This window comes from Cupressus sempervirens, chromosome 4 (assembly GCF_028749045.1).
Source record: "Cupressus sempervirens isolate cs-2001-9-10 chromosome 4, ASM2874904v1, whole genome shotgun sequence".
Taxonomy (NCBI): domain Eukaryota; kingdom Viridiplantae; phylum Streptophyta; class Pinopsida; order Cupressales; family Cupressaceae; genus Cupressus; species Cupressus sempervirens.
In genome coordinates this window covers 51,599,756-51,625,002 of record NC_143121.1, presented here as the reverse complement: position 1 = coordinate 51,625,002, position 25,247 = coordinate 51,599,756, and the positions used below count along the sequence as shown (strand labels likewise).

The window sequence follows — 25,247 nt, the reverse complement described above, 5'->3', positions numbered from 1 at the left end:
CCAACATGAAAATCAGTTTTGAATAACTACCTTAGGTCAAAATTTCCTAATGTAAACATCACAACTAGTATCCTTTGATTCAATTTAATATAGTTTGGTTACTGACATTATCTTGTTATCATTATGAGATAATACATTATAGGGTGTACATTTGTGCTAGGTAATTAGGATGTTTGCATAGTCGTGTCACATAGTTTCAAAATCAATCATAGTGAAAGTTCATTACATCTTATCAAGTTCTACTATGTAGACCCTTATCAGATTTTGATAACAATTTTTATCTATGACTATTAGTAGTATTGACAAGGATGGGTGTTGATTCATATTTACATAATAACCACCTAAATCAATTATCCTCATAGATCAAGAAATACCATGAACCCATCGACATAATTCCTAAGTTATGATGCCTCAAGCCTTTATTCCATTAGGTCTTAGCTTGTTAACTAATGTAATTCTAAATATGATACTTAACACCACAATCACTAAAATGTGTATCAATCTCAATAAGATTTTAGGTTCATTATTGTTAAGGAAAATTTCAGTCATGACATACTTAAATCTCAGAACCTACTTACCTTCATTCTATCATAAGGTGTATGTTAACAGTATAAAATTCACATCCTATATAGAAGCAGTAGAAACATGACATTACATCTCCCTACTCTTCCAAGATTTACTCATATTCATGTTATTAAGATTTATAATAGGGTCCTAGGGAAGGGGCCTTACACATGATAGGGGAAGGGATGGGGTTTCTTAGGTAGTTTTAATTTTTCAACCATTTTAGAGGACACCAAATCTTTTGTTGAACCAAAATCAATCAAAACACTACATACCTTGCCTTGGCATTTTATCTTTGTTCTGAATAGATTCTTCCTTTGTGGTGGTTCTTGGGTTTGAGGAATTTGTAAGAAATCTTACCTCATCATCAGACATGTGCCTTCTTCAACATCTAGATCCCTATTATCTTGTTGGTCCTCTTCAATGAGTTGTGCTCTCCTCTCCCCTTGGTTATTGTTCCTCTTTTTAGGACATATGCCCACATGGTGACCCAATTGGTTATAGTTTTAGCATTTGATGGGGCCATTTCCTCTTCATTTATCTTTGTTGAAGGATTTATCTCCTCTATAGTTCCCTTTGGAAATTGACTCTCCCTAATCCTTGTTCTAATAAGTAGTCTTGTTTCCATTATTCTCCCCTTTACCCCAAGAGTTTTTCATTCCCTTAAATTTCTTGTTGTTATTATTTTCCTTCCCTTTTTTTTGTTCTTGTTTCCTCTTCCATTTCTCCTCTACTTTGATGGTGAACTGATAGCACTTGTTCACAAAAGTAGGGGTGCGTAGACTTATTTACTCTCGGATAGGTTCCTTGAGGCCATTCATGTACCTAGCAAGTTTTTCTTCCTCATCCTCCATTTATGTTTGTATTCATGCATAGTTTTAGGAACTAGTTTATATATAAACTCACATCTAAGTCCTTTTGCTTTAGACTTTTCTTTCTTCTATGGAGTTTTACCCTATAGTCTTCAAGAACATAGGTCTCTCTGACTAGTGCCACCACTCTATCTCAAGATGAAATCATGCTCCTTCCTTTCTTCACCCTTTCAATTTGGATGAAGTTCCACCAAGTTAGGATTGTTCCCTTCAACTTGGATTTTTCCATTTTTACTCTTTGCTTCTCTAGAATGTCTTCACATTCAAAGAAACTTGTCAAAGCCTCAATCTGATATAAGGCCACATCTATATTAATCATGCCATTGGAAGTTGGTAGTTCCAACTTCCCTTCCATGGTCCTCTTTTCCATGGATTTGAGAGCATTTAAAAGAGGTCTCTTTTCTCCAAGAACTTCCACATCCTAATCAAGATCTTCTGCTTATTCATCCCTATCATCTTCACAATGTGCCTCCTTGTTCTTGTCCAACTTGCTTTCAAGTTCCTTCAACCTCTTTCCTAGAGTAGCATTTACTGCCCTTTGTTCTCTCATGATCTTTGCAAGTTCTACATTAGTTACACTTGTAGGTATCTCTTCATCTTTAGTAAGAGACATGGCTCTAGTACCACTTGATGCAATGGAGCCTAGTATAGTATGTCTTAGATGACTAACTAGCCCTTAGATCCTCTTCACTAAAGGAATATCCAACAAAGTGTCTTTTATCCTACCAATGTGCCCAAGGACCAATCATAAGTGCTCAAAGTAGAAGGTTAAGGTTATCACAACCCATCCTCAAACAAGGAAGACCTCTTAATACAAGATAAATTATCACAAGTTGTCCTATAGGCACAAAATGATAAATTTTGACACAAGACCCCAAAGCACACAAAAGGATGAGGGGTGACTCAAGGTTGAACTTGTGGTCTATTTAGGTCCATTATAAGGTGAATTTAAGGTTAAAACCATACTATGCAACATTTAAGTAATAGTTGCTTCACAAATCTACTATTATAGGCTTGTAGCCCTTTGCACTAAAAAATAGACTTAACTTCAAAAATATCCACATATCCATATGAACAAATAATATATTCAAATACCCTTTTGGGTTTACTAAATATTCCAAAGCACCAAGACTAGATGATGTAAAAAAATTAGGTTTTCCCTAATTTCTTATTTAGGCAATTAACCTTATTAGGTTTAAAAATACAAAGGAGGTACACTTTTCCAATGCCCAAACTTTGATACAACAATTGGATCATGAAGGGGAATTCAAAAACAAGTTGCAAACCAGATTTTAAACCTAATGATAACTTTGGAGTGAGTTATGTGAGATGTTGACCAATGCTATAAGCATGTACATGGGACTTGCATCCTTGGGCATCAAATTTCTCCTTGCCACCTAAATATTAAAATCTAAAACCAAATTCATCTTTATATACATAGTCAACACTTGGATTTCACTAGAGGTCATTAAATTCCCATGGTGAAATCCCAAGATATGGAAAATTTTGATTGAAACCCTAGGTATGACAACTTTTACAATCAACTTCTACAAAAAATTCAATATCTTGAGTTAGGTGATTGATCAAGATCTCAAACCAAATGCATCTTAAAGCTATTTCATAAACCAATCCAAAAATTCATTGATCCTCTTGGTGTGTTTGTAGACATTTGTATAACTTGTTACAACATGGAATTTGTAAGAAATTTGAGTTATTTTATTAATTGAGAAGAAAAAGTACATAATGTTGTCCTACCACCCACCTAAAAGGTATTATGTAGGCATCCCCTATTGTTATAATAGCTTTTCAAACCAAATTTGGTCATTGGGGAGTCAAATTACAACATATGCAACTTTTTGCTAAAAGTTGCTTGACAAATTTTTCTATTTTTGATCAAAACATGATCAAACTTCAGCTAAATGATCCAACTAGGACCAAAACATGCTAAAACATGAAAATATAAATCTATCCTAATATTTTAGGCTATTTAGACACCTTTGACCATAGTTGACCAAGGGCTTATAATTGTTCCAATCTCAGAATTAGGCCTTGCAAGTGGGTCCAAATGTATAGCCATTATTTCTAACCTATCCTATAGGTTCTTAGGACCTTTAAGATTTCCTTAAAATGTATCAAGACTCTTCATTTATTGAGAATTCTCCTGCACCATAAACTCAACTTTCTTGAATGGAATCCTAGAAGAAGAAGTCTACATTGAGCAACCTGTAGGTTTCATAGATCCTAGCAAAAGGGATATAGTTTGTAGACTAAATAAACCTTTATATGGTCTCAAATAAGCACCTAGAGGTTGGTATGAAAGATTTCATAGTCATCTGGTAAAGATTAGTTTTCAAATGACAAATGACAACAACAACCTATACATCAAAGTAGGACTAGATAAGAAGATAGTGCTAGCATAAACCTTTATAGATGATACATTATTCATTGGACATGATCATTTATGAAAATATTTTTCTGAGGAAATGAGTAAAGAATTTGAAATGTCAATGTTTAGAGAGATTAAATTCTTTTTTGGCTAGCAAATTCAATAGAAGAAAGATAGTGTGTACATTACTCAATCAAAGTACATCAAGGAGATATTGAAGAAATTTGGAATGGAAAATTGCAAACCAATTGGAACACCTATGTCTACTACACATAAGCTTTCCAAAAATGATGATTCTAAAGAGGTAGATCAGACTATATATAGATCAATGATTGGAAAACTGCAATATGTGGTACACAAAGATCTAGTATTGCATTAGCAGTTGGTATGGTGGCAAGATTCTCTGCTAATCCAAAGAAAAATTTTATGAGATAAGTGCACCAAGTTGTGGTGCCAAAAGGGGGTATAAGTGGCTACTTTTTTCTAAAAATAACAACTTATGAACTTTGACATGAATTTGAAAATAGTTATGCTCAAAATTTTAAGATATAACAAAAAAAAAGTAGTAGTCCTTTGAATCTAGTTTCTAAACTAATTTTTTTTCAAAATGGTTTAGTTTTGGGTCCTCAAAAAAGGGAGCCATAGAAAGTGGTACTATTTTACCAAAAAAAAATAACATAGTGCAAGTGTGGCCCCCCTTAAATTTTAACTTCTTTTTTTAATTCTTTAACTACTCTGGTCAAAAGTTACCTAACACTGTGTAGTTTATTCGACATTTTTTGGATAATTTTATAATGTGTATTGTTTTTAATGAATTTTATTATTAGATGCATCCCAAAAATATGAAATATATGTGTGCTCCCCCTATAAATTATTGAAAATTAATTTAAAATTTAAAATTCTTTTTTTTCAAAGTGTGTAGAATGGAGTCTAGTTTCTAAAAAACTAAATTGTTGCAAAATTTGATAAACAAGCTAAAATATACATCCCAATTAGTACATGTTGGTTTTTGACAGAAAATGGACATACACAAAAGAAATTATAATTGAAAGGCTTGAAATAGTTCAAATTTGAAATAAATTATATGGTTACCTAGCTAACATAGATATCTACAATGTCATGTAACCTAATTTTATCAATGCTCAACCATGAGAAAACTTGAACGAGAGAACACTAGAAACATAAATTATTTTTGTATGCTTTCTATAAAACACGTCTTAGACCAGTTTAGAGACTCCAAACTTTTGGGTTGGATCCCCAAGGAAAATCCAAGCCTTAGTGCAATCATTTTTTTAATATTCTTTGTTACTATAGAGACAAATTTTATTATAATTTGACAAGTTGTTTAATATATAGTGAATTCATTGAAATTTGTATGTTTGAATGAATTGTTATTTGGAAATGGTTAGAAATTAGACAAGTTGTTTAATATATATTGTGTTTTTATTGAAATAATTGTAATTTGTATATGTATTTCAATGATTTGTTATTTGAAAATTGTAAGTAATTCAGATGTTTGAATAATTTGACATATAGAAATCATCGTCATGCTAAGGAAGAAACTAAAAACTCAAACAATGGGAGAGAGGGAGAGAGATTTGGAAATTAAAAGAGATAAAATGAAACTACTATGTGAACAAAGAAAATTGTAATGCAATAATGAAGAATTGTCTTTTAAAGAGGAACATGAATCACCAATACAAAGAAACAAAAAGGAAGAATTGGAAAGACAATGAGAACGAATGAGACTCTTATGCTCAAGAAGATAGTTGAATTGTGAAGCTACACCATCTTCTAATGTTGGAGTCACATCATCATCTCATGTTGAAGAGATGCTAATTTCTACATCTGACAATGTACACACTCCATCATGTCATGTTGAAGGCACAACATCAACATATCAAGTAGGTGATATTCCATCTTTTGCATCTTATTGCCAAGGAACATCATCTTTGGTTCAAGGTACACAAAACAATCAACCTTATGTTGATGTTCAAAATGTTGAGGGAATGGAACAAATTATAACACCTTCTAGAATTTGTTTTAGAAGACCAAAATATTTGATTAAAATTGATACTAACATTTTGAAATCAATGCCTGACAAGATTAGCAAGTGTACTTATCAAAGAAAAGTTAATTATATGTGGAGATTATTGTTTGAAGAATTAAATATTGCAGGTCAATGCCAATTATTTGTTAAAGTGATGAGAAATTTTAAATTTAGGCCCATCATGAAGATTCTTGGGCTAAGAATGATGGATGATTCAAATGAAAAAAATATTGTAAAGAATCTAATGAGTGCATATGACAAAGTGGGTTCTAAATCACACACCAAAGATAGTAATATCATAAGACATGTACTTACATTGACAATAGTGAGTAACCGAATGAAGAAAGCTCAACTCATGAGAAAGATAAGCAAACCATTGAAAATTGGTAGAGATACTCTAAGGAGAGCAATGGTAAGGCATGAGAGAGTTGAAGATCCAACAAAAAATGAGTTATGGACATTTAGCGATAGACTGCCACTAAAGGGCAAAGAAATTAGTGAAGCTTTTAAATTATTAAAGATTTTTGAAAAAATAACAAGCATGTTTCCTCTAATCAAAGAGATGTTGTAAGAAGGAGGATTGGTAGCTGAAATCATGATCCACATGTGAAACATTTTTTGGACCCAACTCAAATACATTTTTTTGATAAATTTATTGGTATGTATCCTCAAATTCAAATAATTCAAATATATTTTGATATGGGTAAACTTTTTTATGTGAAGATAAATCACACATGCACAAATTTTTGTTGTAGGATACAAATTGAATTTTCTAATCATTTTGATGTTTTTAGGCACATATGTGTGGTTTTGCATTCTATGTTTGTTTTGTAGGATTTTGACATGAATGAGCCACCTAGATCTTCAAGGGAATTCATATCCAACATTTTATGTGAAATAGGGGATGATCAACAATTTTATAAGATGTCATGCTTGGATGGTACATGCCTATTTTGTGGTTATTTGTAGTTTTTATCAACTTGTGAACATATGGATAGTACACACACAATTAGAAATAAAATAGTAGATTACAGAAAATATAAGACACTAACATATGCTCTAAAAGATGGGAAATAGGGTAAAAGATGTGATTTTGTCATTGAAAATATTCCAATGTATAAGTCCATGAAGATTTTTTTGTGAAAAGATTATTTATGAGTATGCAAGGAATACACATAGAGCTCGATGGATGGATTTGCAATTCAAGTTGTACAAGGATACATTTCCACTGGATACCATTGTTTTGGTTGTAGACTTCATAGAGAACTACACACTACAACCACAAAATGAGGTGCAAGCAGAGTATTATACTTCTCACTAGGTTTCCATATTTGTTCACATAACATTCATGCATTCACTTACAAGTACAAAGGATGACAAGAAGATATTGAGGGAGTACCATTTTTATATTAGCAATGATCGATCACATTATACAGAGGTTGTACATGGTCATTTTCAACTATTTAATGGAGATTTGGCTAATAGGAGCATATCATATCGCTAATACATTATTTGGTTAGACAATTATGCATCTCAATTCAAGACAGCATGGATGTTATATTGGTTGAGCAGGATGCATAGGTTGTCTAAAAATCAATATATGTCAAATTTCTTGGAGCTTGGTCATGGAAAGGGAGAGCACGATGGTGCAGGCACATGCATCAAAAGAGAGTTATCTCATAAAGAATTAAAGTACAAAGATGGAGAAACATTGACAAATACAAAATCCATCATCCAGTGGTGTAACACTATAATGGGTCTAGGTAAGGAAGTTGAGTCTATGGTTCATAGATTTTTTTGGTTGATAGATAATACTAACATTGCACCATATGAGAATTGTTGCACACTAATAGGATCAAGTGAGTTGCACTCTTTTAGAAGCTTTGATGTAGGTTCATGGAGTATCCACACACAAAAAATGGCATACTTTTGTTCATCATGTGTAGAGAAAAATTGGGATAAGTGTGAGTCAACTGAATGGGTGGATAAATGTGATATATGAGTTTTGGACCCAATTAACACCTATCATCCCCCACAAGCACTCGAAATGGTAGAGATAGATTCATCCATTGACTTTAAGGGCTTGTCTGATCTAGTGCAACCTAGTAATATATATATATATATATATATATATATATATATATCTCTTTGTAAATTCAATTTGTAACTTTATAACTTCTACCTAAGTATTTGATGAATTAATAACCGCATGTTTACATTTATAATTGCAAGCCATGTTTTTCTTGTTTTTGCACTTGAAGACAATGAAGAAGGGACAAATTATTATTTGTGTCATTATGTCCAAGCTAAAAAAATTGGATCACTTAGTTATAGATGGTGAAGGTTTAGAGTACTGTATAGGTGCAGTGGTTGTAACTGGCACATGGCTTCGATGATATTATATGAAGAACCCTAACTTGTGGTTATTCAAGGATTGGAAATCAGAGAGTAAGATTCTTTATTATTCGAACCTTGTTGTTGCGTCAAATGTCCACTTGATAAAATATGGTGAAAAACCAAACAATAAGACTCCTTGGAAGTTTCATGATTTAGACCATGAGGAAATACTTGAGACATTAAAATGTAGAGTAGATCTAGTTGGTTCATTAGATTGAATATAATTACAAAACCATGGACCTCTCTCATTTTTTGTGATGTAGAGTGCACAACTAGGTAGCTTCAAATGGATTTTTCCACTCTTTGGTGCAGGGAAACTCCCTTCTTTTTGGTTTTTGAAGTTTTTTAAGAGTTATTTAAGAGGTTGTGTGTGTCTAATAAGTTCCAAGAGTCCTTCGAATATAACTATTCCCAATGTGTTTGTAAAAGAGCCAAATTCCTTATTAGGTCCTAAGTTGGTCAAAAGTTGCTCAATGAGCCAAAAGTTGCTCAATAGGTAAAATGTTGTTAGGGTTGGACAACTAAGGTATTTGGTTACCTAGAATGGTCCTAGATGGACCCATTTGATCAAAATATGTAAAGAGAAATTTTTTTTTAAAAGTTGCAAATGATAATTTGGGAAGTTGTAACTACCCATGCTCGATTATTTGAGCATGGAGAAGCATATTTTGGAAGGCTAGAAAATTTTCAGCATGGGGAATCACTCAATTCCTCAAAATTTTCCTAGTAGGTCTAATTGTGCCCAACTAGGTCTCTAATGAGAAAGATGTTAAGTCTTCTCCTAAACTCTCCAAAAGACTTCTCAAATAAAATAGGTTTTTAGATACTCATTTTAGCCTTATTTAGCATATTTCAACCTTAGTATAGGTTGTTTTGGACCAACAAATAGATCCTCCAACTAGGCACCCTTTTTAAGCATAAAATAGGGTGGTTTTGCAAAGCAACTACCTATTGCCCTTTCTTTCAATGCTCCAGAATGTCAATAGTCTCCTCAAATGGACCCAATCAAAGGAATATCAGGTCAATTTGATTATATAGGATCATGTTTCTGACACCTACAATAACCTCCCTCACTTTTTGGAGATTGGATTATGTTTTGATTTTGCAACCCCATCTCGAGTGATGTTGAAACTTGTAATGTTAGTTAGTACAAAGTCACCAACTAGTGAATCTCTCCAACCATTTTTTGCAGAATTGAATTGTCTATTTTTTAGCTCCAAGTGGTTAGTAAACCCTAGTCCCAAGCTTGTCTCCTCTTTTTAACTACTCAAACATTCTTAGGCACACCGAATGGAATTAACCCTGGGAGTCACTAAATGCCATAGGGAAGTGATCTTTGATGGGGCATATCTCAGATCTCGTGAAAGGTATGGATATAATTCTAGGTGCTACAATATTGTGTTGTCAACACCTACAATAACCTCTCTCACTTTTTGGAGATTAGATTTTTTTGTGGCTCCATCTTGGGTGATGTTGAAACTTGTAGTGTTGACCAATACAAAGTCACCAACTAGTGAATCTCTCTAACCATTCATCATAGGATCAAACTATCTATTTTATTAGCTCTAAGTGGTTAGGTAAATCCTAGTTCTAGGCTCATCCCATCTTATTGATCACTCAAACGTTCTTAGGCACACCAAATGGAATTGACCCTGAGAGTTACTAAATATTGTGTGTTGATACTTGGAAGAATGAAAAAGATACAAGAAGTTGAACACTTAAAGGAAATTTTAATGAAGAAAAAAGTACTCTACAAACATGAACTAACTTAATCCAAGGTAAACTTTCAATGCTAAATACAGGTTCCTCTTTGGCCCCTCTCACAGAGATTGTGTTTGACATTCTTCTAAGTTGTTTGATTGATAATTCTTTTGCTCAAGTGTTTCACAGATAATGGTGCATTTCCATCTCCTTTTTATATTATTGTAGATAAGAAGCCCAACATTGTGATTATTTCTCCATATAGGAAGTCATGGATTCAACATGCATTTTGTGTGCAGCATTAGTTTATTGAGGACTTGACATGAAAATAGGTGAACCACTACCAAAAGGACACTTGGAAACATTTTTCCATGCCACAACTTTCAAAATTAGATTTATCATTCTATCATTTCCCTTACAAAGATATATTTTGAGGAATATTGGAGGCACAACAATTGTAGAAAGCCATGACTGCCAATTTAAATCCATGGGTGCAAGAATTTATTCCTCCAATGGTACAATACATGACTCTTCTATTAGTGTAAATAATTATTATTTACACTTTACTTAAGTTTACTTAGGCTAATACATTATTTTATTAGTTAGACACCTAGGAGTATGTGTACTCATATGAGTTGTCATGTCTACAACACAAGAGTTAGCAACTCTATGTTAGCACATGGTGTCTACAACACTAGAGTTTGCATAATCAATTGAGTTGTCATGTTGACAACATAGTTATTCACACTCTTAACTAAGCACATGGTATCTACAACATAATTTTACATGACACACCTTTGTAGGCTTATCCTCTCATCATTGTACTAACTCCTGTGCTTAATGGAGGATAATCCACTCTTGGTGGACATGTGCTTAGTTGTGAGGCTTATCATAGTGCTAACTCCTAGAAATTCTAGAAGCATTCTAGAGGCCTTTATATCCAAGCACTCCTAGTGTACTTATACATCAATTACATCAATTATCTTGGAATACATTTTTTCTCTCACTTCGTTGAGATTTCCAAGCTACATTTTTTTCTTCTCGAGTTTCTCTTTAGCAATAGGTTATTTGCATGTACATGTTCTTGGCAATCTGTGAAGTTGGTTTTCACAAATTCTACATGGTATAAGAGCTTCCTTGGTGTTGCCTAGTTTGGAGATCTTGAAGTTGCGATTCAAAGATAGAAACCCCAGCTTTTTTGAGGTTTTTTTCTTCAATCTAGAGGAGGCATTTTTTTTGGTACACTTAGGGCAAAAATGGATGCCACCTTTGAGCTCAATAGACCTAGTATAGTCAAAATTCATATAAAATTTGTGAATTTTGGCTATTGTAGCCTCTGGAAAAAAAAATTGGCCTCCCAGGGGCCATACAGACATGAAAATCGAGGAAATGATAAAAAATCAAAAAAGCGGGTTTTTTGGCCACTTTGCCCAACGACCACTAGGGCGCCACCCCACTACTTCTAGAATGCCACCCATGCTCACCCTATGCTCTACTGCAACTAGTACACTACCAGTGGCCTAGCCCGCACTCAACCACTGTCAGTGTGCCACTCTCTGACTACTACCACTAGCACAACACCACCCAATGACCACTGCCATCAGCACAGTACTGCCCAACAACCACCACCAATGCCCTCCCACTTCCTAAGCCAACTGACATCATTTCCCAATCGATAATTTCAACATTTTGATGGCTGGCATCAGCATTTTGACTACTGATGTCATCATTCTGACTGCTAACATTGTCATTCTGGCGAGTAGATATTTCAGATTGTTGATGTCACTTCTTGGCAAGATTACATCATTTTCTAGCTTGTTGGCATCATTTTCTAGTGACTAGATGTTTCTCGAAAGACGGGCATTTGATGGCCATATGGTTGTCAAAAAATTTTCCCATCTCTGTAATTTTCTAGAGAGCTTATTTTTGGAGAAGCATTTCATTTCTTGGCCATAACTTGAGCATACGGAGGTCTTTTTAAAATTCAAAAGAATGGCCAAAAATTTGGTTTCGTGCCAAAGATGATGTTACTAGTTTCATTTTTTATGAGGCCATTTGACCTCTTATTTTTGGTGTTGAAGTAGAGGCTTTAATTTCCTTCCTCTCTACATCTGGTGTCTAGTTCTTTTCTTAGTTTGTGTGTATTCCATAGTTGTTTCTTTGGTATACAAGGGATATCTATATATGTTGTGGGGGAATGCATTTTAATTTCTATAATTCACTTTAGAATTGACCCTTCTACTTCCATCTTCTTCTCTCAATGTCAGACCCCTTTGTGGTCTGGCTGATGCTACACAACTACCATAATTGGAAAGCACACATGACTCAGCTTCTTATGTGATGTGGCTTATGGTCATGTATGGATGAGAACCAACCTATCCTACAGTGCCCTTTTGAGGTTCTTCAGCATAGGAACAAAATGGATGAAGCCATGGGATTGATTGCATTGAACATCTTTGATAGTCTCATGTTTCACCTGGATGGTTTGATCACTCCTCAAGCCATTTGGACCAAGTTTCACAACTTGTTTGGCATAGTGAATGAGTTTTGGGAACTTCAACTTGATGTAGAGTTGACTTCTTTGACACCTACTAGCTTTCCCACCATTGAGGACTTTTTGATGAAGTTCAAATCTCTACATTCAATTTTGCAAGGATATGGAAAAAATAAAATAGATGATGAGTGTATTTTTTTGATACTCCCAAAGTTGAGGATAGTATTAGATCTTTCCTTCCACTTTCTATTCCACTATGGATGCCTTGAGTAAACGACATTAGATGCCTTCTTTTGAGACATTCTATGATTGGTTGACATGGGAATAGGAAAAGATCCAATAGGTGGATGCCTCTGGCTCTTCTATCCAAGCATTGGTTGCTCAGTTTTCTTAGGGGAAATCAAAACATAAAGCCAAACCAAAGAAAGCCACACCAAAAACTAATTCTAAACCTCCAGCTAACCCTTCCAAGGGTAAATCTTCTTCGAAGTCTACTAAGTCTACCTCCAAGACTAAGAAGAAATTAGTTGAGACCTGCAGTTTTTGTGGAAAGGATGGACATCTCATTTCTAGGTGTTCAAAATATTTGGAGGCTTTAGAGGAAGCCATATAGGAGCATCACATTTCATCTCCTAAGTCATCATCCCCCCTGCAGGGAAAGGTCACACTCTTACTGTACGAGCTATGACTTCTGGGCCTACCTGGATTCTTGATTTTAGTGCCTCTCACCATATGAAAAACACTTAGTAGTTGGTCACTTCACTTGCTCCTTGTGCTACTTCACAGATTGTTGTTGGGAACTCATCACATCTTTTAGTCTTGGGTTCTAGTTTTGTTGCATTAGCTAGGGTTCTCTTCAAGATTTTCTTTTTGTCCCTAACATCTCGACGAACCTATTGTCTATTTATCAAATTTGCCACTTTGTCTCTACTAAGATAGTTGAGTTCTCACAACATGATGTGGTTATTTAGAGCTTACATTATTCTGAGTTGATAGTGGCTACTGGGAATGTTGACTCTGCAACTCACCTCTATAGATTTGATGGATTTGAGTCTTCTAATGACATAGGTTCCTATCTTGTAGCACATGCAGATTCAGTAAGCAGACTTTGGCATGAGCATTTGGGCCATGTCAATTATAGATATCTTCAGCAAATGAGCACACATGCAATTGTTCTTGGGCTTCCCCAAATTTCCTGCACAACTTCTACATCCCCCTCCATGCCCATCCACTTTCCCAATTGCCTCTCCAATAGTGAATGCAACCTCATTGATATCATACAATATCACTCTAGCTTCATTCCAACCATAGATAAATTATGTTCCACACATCATGAATTATATTCCAAAAATCTCTCCATCGAATTTCCCTCTCATGGGTTGCTTGATTCCTTTTCCTCCTATAAATACTCCCTTTCCAAGTGGAAGAATAGTGGAACCATCTAATTGTCTACCCCATTTTTTGGTTTTCCCTCCTCATGAGAAGCAAGGTTTGAAGGGTCCTCCTCCATAGCATCATTGTATGGACTTTGACCCACTTTGACCACCTAGTGTCCCTCCTAGTGTTTATTTGCTTGCACATACCTAAACAAGGCTTAGTCAAACCAACTAGATATAAGCACACCAACACACCACCCTAACTTGGCTAAAGTCACAACAAGCCTCAAATCAATAACAACACAAAAAAATCCAAACTAAGGGTTGTTAGGTGCTCTGCACCAAGATAATGACAAACAAAATATATGCAAGAAAAAATGCACTAACTATAGCTATATTAATTTGTTGCCAAGTTTTAGTTGACCAAACTTACTTCTCAAAATTCCTAATTCATCTACTTTTTTCCATTGTGGCTTTCCTATTTATCCAGTGCACACAAGATTTAGGTGGTCTAGGAATTATTGGTTTCTACTCTGACATCTTCCTGATGAGAAGTAAGTTTTTCTTCACCTCATTATCAAGGACTTGGTCCTAAGATTTTATTTTTCATGGCTTCAGAGATCTTGAGCAATGCTTCCCCTTCAAGTGAAAGTGGATCTGAGGAAAAGAGCCATGGTAGTTGTTGATAAGTCTCAAATATGATTCTATCAAAATTAGAGCCTTGCAAGGTTATGGATGGAAGCAAATCTAAATGTCATTAAAAATTCAAAGAAATAAGACTAAGTATATTAAGTATTATGAGTTTATGGTTGATCTACTTCACATTTATGGAAATGAAGTCATTAGTCTCTACTTTCAATGGCACATGAATTTAAGATAAAAGCCTACCCCAATGACTGAGGGATTGTTTAATGACTTGCAATTATTAAGATGTGATCAGAAACTAAGCATCGAGGCCTCCACGAAGAAATAAAGTCAAAAGGTTTCTTGTTGGATCTCAGATCAAGAAATGTGGTTGTAAAGGGTATTTTCCACCTTAAAGGTAACAAAGGAGCCATTTTTCTGAAGAGTGTGAAAAGATTAAAGTAAGGGTGCCCTAAAATATAAATATTCCTTAGACACTCCCATCAAATGCTTCTAGAAATGTCAATAATAAAAGGTGACCCTAATACAAAGAGAAAGCAAACTAAAAGCTAACAATGGAAAGAAGAAGAATGAAGTGTGCATGCTACCAAAGGTTTACTACCCATTTTGTATTTTTGGATAAAGGGAAAGTGACTTGTAAAAAATATGACAAAGGTTTCATGTATCCCACATCATATAAAAAGATCAATAACACCCCAATTTTGTCCATTGCATATGCTAGCCTAGTTATTGATACCATGGAGGTCCTCATGTGAGGGATCATTACAAGAACTGATAAATGGTTTGAGTGGAATTGAGAAAGGAAGAAAAGAATAAGAAGTACTAATTCCATGGGAGAGTTTCATTTGGGGCCACTCCATCCATCGTAGCAACAAACACCACAGTCACTACTTCAAGTGTTGCAGGTCCTACTCAATCCATTGGGTAGGGAGGAGATCATCCTTTGGAGAAGAACATGTCAATTACTCCTACGTGCAGAAGTGGCTCTCTTCCAGACATTAGAAATATTGGAAAAGCACGATGACAAAGATAAGGGGAAGGAGCAAGAAAAATCAATGGCTAAGCCTTCCTCCCCCATTCAAGTCATCAATTTGGATGGTGACACCAATCCTATGTATGGTCAAGAGAAAGATGTATCCCAACAAGGAGATACCTTAGCCCTTTTGGTAACTAAGGTATTTGATTTCCCCATTGCTTTCTAGGAAAATACAACTCCTTTAATGCCAAGAATTTGTTTGACCCCACTACTTTACAATCGGCTATCAATGTACTATCTACGAAGTCATGGCTCAAGGAGACTATTGACAGAATGAAGTGGAGATACAAGGATACTACTCCATCAAAGGAGTTGGTTACACAAGTTATCTCTTCTCAGCCATCCAAAAAGATGAAGAAGGAAAAGACAATTGTAGCATTGGCTACAAATTCCTCCACCGGTCACATGTTGATCAAAATCATTAAGCCACAGAAAGATGGGAGATTTCATGAGCTTTCAAAAGATGATTTCCAAATTAGAACACTGGATCTTGGTATCCTTGTTCACAATTCCACGGTAAACATCTAGAAATCTACCAATGAGAAAATAGAGGACAAGCTGGAAGAGCTTAGAATAGATAAAGAAGTGTTGAAGGCTTCAAACAAGGAACTGCATCAAGTTTACCCTTGGAAGCATGTCCCTAGGTCAATTTGACCCAAATATAGAAGAAAATAAGAACTTGCTAATAAAGTTGCAACATGAAAGGCAGTTCGGGCATATTAGAAGGGCATGGATAGAACAATTGAAGATTCAAGTTAACCTACTGGTGGAAAATTTGGGAAACTTGGTGTTGGATGCACACAAGCTCAAAGAAGTAACCTCAGACCATAAGAAGACTATACAAAAGGTGGTTGATGGACTAATAGAGCAGTTAACCCTTCTACAAGTGGTAATTGACATGAAAACTAATGTGGAAATTACTCACAAGATCCTCAATATGGGCATAGATCCATTGTTTCATTGTAAACAATCTTTAGAATTTGTCATAAAAAGCTTTGTGAGGTCCACAAATAAGCTAGATGTATGTGACCTGGTGCAAAAATTTATTGACAAATGCTTTTACAACTTGAAAATATTGCACATAGAGTCTTTTGTACCACCAATGGTAAGCTTGTGGATATTGAGAGAATGAGTTCTTGACATTTGTCGATGAGTTCATTGACCTTCTCAATTTCAAAGTGTCTAAAATCCAAGAGCTCTTAGCAACAAATGTGGTCATCATTAAAGAAATAGAGAAGTATAAATCTAGACTGGCCAAAATGGATGAGTTAATAGACATGCATGACTACTAGATGGTTTGGGCTGACAACGTCAACATTCCAAATGCCGAAGAGCTAAACAATGTAAGTGACACTATGAAAGCATATAAAGCTAAATTAGTTACCTTAAAGAAGACATAATTGTCTTTGACAACTGCAATTCTTCTCTCTCCTCTTTCTTTTTGTAGCCACTCTTGGCATTTTGCTAATCCCTATAATAGGAAAACTATTGAAGCTTGTTCTATTAATAGTATTTCTATTTAGAGATTCTCTACAAGGCAATCATCCAATGTAACCAGCCATTTTGAGAAGGCCTATATATGTAATCTTTCAAGAAGTTATTGAGATCGACAAAATTTACTTTGGGCAAACCCGATAGCTATGACTACTGTTTGAGACTTTGAGTTCATATTAGATTTTTGTGTTCATTTAGTTTAAGAGGAATTGGTGGAATGAATGTGTTGATGCTAAAAATTGAATGAATGTGAATGAACTTGGTTTTATTCCCTTTATTTAATAAATGGTGTGATCTACTCTATTCAACATAAACATGTCTTCTATTATTTTTATTGGTCCATGTCTTTAGTCAATTTATTACATTTGGAAGTTGGAAAGTGATCATTGGAGTGGTTGAAGAATAGATAATCTAGGTACTATCAAAGCATTGGCTAAGTTTCATAATCTGGGAGTTACCTATTTCATGGTCTCTTCCTCTCTTCCTATCATTTCAGTTATTGCTACATGTTTTTCAACTTCTTGTATTGGCATTTTAAGTAGAGTTCATTTAGTGAGTTATTCTCCTTTTCTTTCCTAAGTTGTTTAAAGTTTTAAGCAACTTGGTTTTTGCCTCTTCTTCTCTTAGGTTAAGAGCATACCACCCCACCCCCGCCCCCCACCATAAACCACGTAAACAAATTCATTGCATATCTTGCACTTACAAGGGAGTTGTACCTTTCTATTTAGGGGTCTTTGAATAGATTACTACATTGACCCATTCTATTGTTAACTTTGTGTTTTCCATAAGCCATAGGGAAAATAAAGAGTCAAGGTACAAACCAATACATATTAAGCAAGACAAATTGTTAACTAACAATTTTTGGTGACTCTACTGGGGAAGGATCACATGTTCTAAGTTTTCTTAAGTAAGTTAGTTTGTGGCCTTACCAAGAAATTTGTAAATCATCTCTATGACACTCAATTAGTCAAATCGTGTATAAATACTCATAAGAAGAAATGGTGTTACCCCATGAGGGACTAATCCTAGTAGTGCAACCTAACCTTGGATTTCAAGATGAGCAAGAAGACATCATTAATCAATTGAATACTCTTGCCTAGAAAAGTCAAAGATCCCTTAGACAATATAGAAGAGTAAGCTTCACCCTTGAAAGAGAGGAAGCTAATGTTGAATATTGGGAAGGAACATTGCAGGAAAGAAGATTAAGAGAAGTGTGCCCATTGTAGGCTAAGCTAATTCACCCTAGATCTCATATATACTCGTAGTGCTCATGATAATTAGTAAATTGATCTTGTGTCTGAAGAGTTGCAAAAGGCTAACTTCCTAATATTAGAAGATCCTATAGCAAGAGGGAGGTTACATTCCTGAGACCAAGTATATCAAGGTATATGTGGTTCTCATTTTCTGCCACCTCCCCCTTCTTCTTTAATCCATAGTCATTCATCCTCACCTCCTATTTTCTGCACTGCAATCTCACCTTTTTACAATGCCCTCACTCTTCACAGAGTAGCCACCCCTTTTGCAATTACATTCTAGCCTATACCTATTACCCTTCTTCCCTCTATGGTTGTTCCATGGGGTAATGCTATTGGCCCACTTCAACTAGCAAACAATCATGACCTGCCAAAAGCCTCCTGAAAGAATTTCCCCAAGTTCACTAGTGATGGGAAAATCTTTGCTGACGAGCACATAGGAGCCTTCTTCGTTTGTCCTCAACATGAGGATGTAGCAGTAAGAATGTTTGTAGAGACTTTGGTTGAGAGTGTTACTAATTGGTTTCAGCACCTACCTGTGGGATGTATAATGACTTGGAATGATATGCATACTCAGTTTGAGGCATGATACAAGAGTATAGAGGATGAACATACTCTCCTTACTCAACTTACCCAGATAAAGAAGGAACCAAGTGTTCCTATGAGGGATTTCATTGCTAAATTCAAAAAACTAGTTAGTAAGATCCCTGCAGTGAAAATACCTACTACTGACAACCTAAATATGTTCTTTATTAGTTCCATGCCACCAAACATATGTTTTCAAATCAGATGTGTACAAGTGGCTAATCTATTGGTTGCTTAGAACTTGGTGATTGGGCTAGAGGATGGTTTGATTATGGTAGGGAAATGGAAAAGGGATATTCAGAATGGAGCATCTTCAAGCTCTGTCCCTAGTATGACTTACAACACTGAAGTCATGCTTCAAAAGCTATCTAATGAAATGATTGTCATGAAGAGGAAAATTGGGAAAGTTAGTCCTTTGCTCCAACAACCATATCAAGATTTCCCTCGAAGGCAACAAGAAGGTAAACAATTATAGTTACCCTCTACTCAGCAAAGACTTTATATTGAACCACATTTAAGGAAACAAAACATGTACATTTTTCATCTTCAAGCTGATCATGATGGTGATTCTTACCTAGAAATGAACATATATAGGCAGCTCACTACCTCAAATGAGCTAACCATCGAATATCTAGAAAATGAGGATGATTTTGCTCCCCATAGTGACTATAAAACTTTCTTTTTGGAGTATGAATCAAACTTAGAAGTTGGAGGCAAGTGCTTTGAAATATTAGATGGGATTTAGATGACTATGGCTACAAGAATTCAAAGAGATTAGAATCCTATGAATTCTACCCCTTCCCAAAACATAGTAGTTGGTCCCTCAATAGTTATAGCCAAAGCATCCACTTCTTCATCTTGGAGGAAAGAGCAGTCAAAATTTGAACCAAAAAGTAAATCCCCTTCCCTATTTGACATTACATAATATTGTAAGAATGCTCATATTCAAGTGTCTCTGCTCTGAATTACAAAAACTAGTAGATTACTGCAAGAATGATGTTAGTACCAAAAATTAGTCTAATGTTAATACTACCATTAGCAATGACCAACCTCAAATGGATAGTGGTTCCCTATCAGGCAAAGAGTCTATTTTTCCTAATCTTTTCAAAGAGGAAGAAGCTTCATTTTTAGCCAGTTCCCTTGGCCAAAAGTTGGATCCCTTCTATGTGTCCTTGTATGTGAATGGACATAAACTTAGTAACCGCATTACTAATTCTGGTGTTTCAGACAACATCATGCCATCCTCAGTTGTCTGTGCCCTTGGCCTAACTCTTACTTAAACCTTTGGACATTATTATTTTATAGATGCTAAGCAATTCCCTCTGATAGGTCAAGTGAAAGATGCTCAAGTAGCATTGGTTGCTCATCCTATAAAGAGAATGAAGCTAACCATCTTGCTAGTAGACATTCTAGCCAACTACAAGATGCTTCTAAGTAGAAGCTTCTATAGATATATGGGGCACAAAATAAAGATGGACTAGTCTCATGCTATTATTCCCATGGGGAATTAAAAAATTAAGTTGGAGCCTGAGGAGAAGGCTAAATTCATAGTTTTATAATTAGATGATTCTAAGGTGTAGATCCTTTATTAAGAAATAGAGTCTGGAAATTACATGTTGTTCTCTAACCCTGATTATGAAGAAGAAGAACTAGATTCTTTTAATGACCTAGGAATTTGGACCTTGGAGTTTGATGGTAGTTGCACCATTGTTGGATCCAGAGCTGATGTTGTGCTCATATCACCAAGCAGAGATGTAACATAGCTAGCATACAAACTACAGTTCAAGAATACTAACAATACAATAGAGTATGAAGCCTTAATATTAGGTATAACGGTTGTGAAAAAAAGAGGAGTCAAGATCTTGAGAGCTCAGGGAGATGTTGAACTCATAGTAAAGCAAGTTTGAGCTTAGTATACCATGAAGAATGCCTAACTTGGGAACTACAAAAATAGAGTCTGGGATGAAATTGAAGGCCTAGATGCCTTCTCAATTCATATTGTTCCTAGAGAAAAAAATGCAAGGGCAGATCTATTAGCTACCTCTACCTTGCTTCTTATCCCACACCTTGATTTCATAGACAATTAGTTCAAGATGGAGGTTTTTTTCAGACCTAATGTCCCAGACAACATTGAGACGTGGCAAGTTTTTAATTATGACAATTAGATAAAATCCTTTCTGGAGGGGTTCGAGCCTTTTTGTGATCAATACTTTGAAGGCAACAAACATGACTGCAAAGATTTCTCCCCAAACACGAAAAAGGAGTTGGAGTTTGGCGCTAAACAACTCAAAGGTAACATGATTCCTAGACATCTCATTTCCCTTGAAAATTTGTTTGATAGGTATGATTCATTTATTAGAAGGGAAAGGGAGAGAAAGGGGGGCACTTCTGGGAAGTATAAAGGAATGAATATTGGGACCGAATATAAGCTTAAAATGGTTAACATTGGTAGTTGTTGCTCAAAAGAAGAAAGGGAAAAAGAAAAGGAGTTGGTGATAGAAAATCAAGACATGTTTACTTGGAGCTATGAGGACTTAAAAACCTTAAAAGGCCAAAATTATCTACCCCATACATCATTCGACATGGATAGCTAATATTGTCCCAGTCTAGAAAAAGAATGGGGAGATCTAAATTTGTGTAGACTTGAGAAATTTAAACTAGGCATCTTTAAAAGACAACTATGCATTGCCTAATATGAATCGCCTACTACAAAAAGTTGTTGGTTCTGAGATGATGTCCATGCTAGATGAATTCTTAGGTTTTAATCAAATTGAGGTTAACCCAGGAGATTAGTTTAAGACTGTGTTCACCACTCCTTGGGGAACATTCACATATAACAAGATACCCTTTGGGCTCATTGATACTAGTGTAACCTTTCAGTGGGAGATGAATTCCTCCTTCACTGATTTGATGGATAAAATCATTGTCATCTATTTGGATGACCTGACAGTTTTTTCTAAAAGAAGGAAAGACCATCTGTAGGATTTAGAGAAGGTACTAAGAAGATCAAAACTATAGGTGCATGGTTTACGTAAATTTATGCAATTGTAGATTTCACCAAACAAAATTATCTCAAAATATTGTTATCTAATATCCAATTTCATAGTTTAAATATTGATATTCTATTCCAATATTTTCAAACATTTCAATATATTTGTTGAAGATCTATGGTAAAATTTTGGTCATCTATCACAAATTTCTACATGTCCTTTTTATTGTGAACTCAAGAAAACATTTCATTTCAATTATTATTTTATTTATATTTCAAATTTAATTAAATAGAAATTTCTAAACCTAGTTAAATACTCCATTCCTTATTATGGAAATTAATTACTTCTAAAATGATCTATCAATTTTTTTTTGTAAGTGCATCCTTTCATATATTTGGATGCTAGGATGTAAATGTGCATTTATGTTTCAATAGAAACTTATTGTCTAATATTATTTTGCAACAAGCAACTCTTTTTAAAGTCTTAAAGGACCACCACAATAGCAATTTGGAGTTTTAGACACATTCTTTGTTCTTAGAAAAAAATAATTTTGAGTCTCTATTAAATGGTTTTTATATTTGACCTAAATTGCACCTCCTAGACCTCTTGGCTTGGCTGAGCCTCTTTCTAATTAATTTCTCTTATGTATTCTTTTACTTAAATTATTATATTTATAATTTTATTTTTTCTCGAAAAATGTAATTTCCTTTCCACTATTCCTATGACCGGGCTACATCACAAAATAAAAATGAGATATTTGTTCGAAGCAACTTCGCAACTTCTCCCCTGAAAAGATTTTGTACATATTTTTTGCTTCCTTCTCCAACAATTCCTCTTCCTAGCGCCTTGTGTTTAACCACCGCATACATTTGAAGACTGTAAGGCTGTAAAACGTGATCAGAATACGAACCGCAGATTGTACCCAAAAAACGGCAAATACATATTTTTCTAAGAACGAAAACAATGTTATAACCAGGCCTTCACATTCTCTCATTACATAAAACCGTTTCAACAACAGAAAACCACATGATTGTTGTATATTCAAAGTATTTACAAGTCTCTAGAAGCCTTTTACAGAGACAATTCCCTGAAGCCTGATGGAGAAGCATATCAGCTTTTAAAAGGCCGATTGAAAATCAAATCCTCAAACATCCTTTGAGATTGACGCTTCTCAAATAGCAATGGTTATTGAAACTCCGCCTTAAACCAGTTTCGTTTCGAAATGTTCATGGAAAGCATGGCAGCGAATTCGGGCTTGCATCTCCTCAAAAGCACAGCCGCCAGCAGAGATTACTTCTTCAAATCCGACATAACTTTTGTTTTTCCGTCCTCTGGTCTAGGGTATAGGGTTTGAGTTTTAGGTAAACCCTAAACCCTAAATCTCGTGGCCAGATAAGCTTTGGAACGGGCAGATCTGCATCACATCAAAAGCAAAGCGTTCGGCGGCCACTGGCAATTCCGGTCGTCGATGTCGAAAGCCCCTGCTTCTGCTTGTGGCTCTGCAGCTTCTCGATCTCCGCCGTTACTTTCTTGTGTATACTCTGGCACTGCAGTAGTAGATGATAGTTTCTTCATATGCCATCGTTACTGCTCTATAGGCGGCACCGTTTTCTCACGCGGTGTATATATTCAGGTACCAGGACAGCAAAATCCCTAGTAGCATTGTTGCTATTGCTCTTATTAGCCGATTCCTGTTACATTTAGGTTTACAAATGATTAACTTGTTCAAATTAAGTTATAATTAGAAAATTGGAAAGCACAAAGCACCATCAAATATTGCAGAAATGCAAAAACAAAGCATACATAATGCAGTAGCAGTCACACATACATTGCCAATTATCGACCTAACATACCTCTAGTAAACAATTGAAAGCCTTTCATGAGGATTATCTAGAACATGCAATGCTTTGTCTTCATCAGAATGTTGGATAGCTACATTCCCAATTCCATAGGCAAATTTGTTATTCCCTTAAAGCACTTGCTTAAATTCAGAAGCTTCTTGAGATTTTCCTTGCTTGAAGACATTATCCACTCAGATTTTCTAAAACCTTATGACCTTGTTCAAGTTTTAGCTCAGTCAAATTTCATGAAGAGAGAAGACTATTTCAACTTGATACAGGGGTCAAGTTTTCTGCCAGAAAATCAACAAATTTTTCTGAGATCTTTTGACCTAGCTCAAGATGTAGCCCAGTCAAATTTCTTGTGGTCTCCACTCATATTGAGCTGTGGAAATTGTTGTTGTGATAGAACATGGGGCCTGCCCTAAAAGGGATTGAGCATTGGTGGGCATAATTGTAATTCGTACTATATTTTCACCAGCATTAGTGACACCAGATAATGCTCCACCAGGTCCAAGGCGGATGTTGCAAGAACTGATGCCCGAGGCAGGTCTCGTAAGGTCTTCTCCCAAGCAAACAAGAAACAAAATTTATTGGAAAATAAATAAAGTATAATTTGTTCAAATGTAAAAAAACAAAACATAAAGTTCTTTCTTGTTAAGGGGGCTCCTTTTTAGCTGTATGCGCTTTAGAATTGTTTCTGATTTGCAATTAATAACTGGAACTGCACTAACCCGATGTTTGCACAGGGAATAATGGCATTAGTTACGCGATAGTCTCCAGATAGGTGGACAATTTGTAGAGACGGTTGCTCTTTATGGAATCTGCTTGCTCAAACAAAAATATGTGATAACAGATTAATATGGCATATTGTATTCCTACAAAATTCTTAATGCACTTATGCAATCTGCCATTTAATGAATGTCTTAAGTGTTCTCTTTCCAAGGTGTGAGAGTAACATGAAGCAAATTAACCGTTTCATCTAATCCAACATCCACCCACTAGCCAAAAATAAAATACTAGCAAATAATTTCAGAGTATTAATTTTTGAGGTAGAGACAGGAAAAATAATCTACTCATCACATTTCTGCAAAATATAAAGACGAGCTCAATTGTAATGCTTAAAGTAACAGACCAAAAATTCAGATACACGTTAAATAGAATAAGAAAATTTCCAGGCTACTTCAATTCATAACTTCTGTTATTAAACAGAATGGGAGAAAAGGTTCTAGTTTTCTAAACAGAAAAACTTCATGGAATGTCAATGGCATACTTGCAAATAGTGAATTTTGGAAGGCATGTGCCTCAAATAGGCCTTTATGCTTCTAGTCTCTAGAGTGTTAAAAGACCTTTGTGATTCTATCCTACCAGACGTGTCCTGCTCCTAGACAACTAAAGACAGATGGAACGAGCCAGAATCTCTATACAAGACTAAATCTTTGATAAACAAATGATTCCTCAAGAAAAAATTATATCTTCTTAGGATGGCTGAAGAACATAACACCAACAAGGTAAGCTGACTGGCTGTAGTCAGAGTAAGTATCAGTAAATTACTTTTCACTGTAA

The 25,247-nt window shown here is 35.2% G+C and overlaps 1 long non-coding RNA gene across 1 annotated transcript; it reads right to left on the bottom strand.

The window, feature by feature from the left end:
• Positions 1-23,843: 23,843 nt before the first annotated feature.
• On the bottom strand, positions 23,844-24,576 carry LOC149559887 (uncharacterized). Its single transcript, XR_016363318.1, has 2 exons — positions 24,416-24,576; positions 23,844-24,243 (listed from the first exon to the last, which is right to left on the bottom strand). It is a non-coding gene; the product is annotated as an uncharacterized LOC149559887 (long non-coding RNA).
• Between the last annotated feature and the right edge of the window lie 671 nt (positions 24,577-25,247).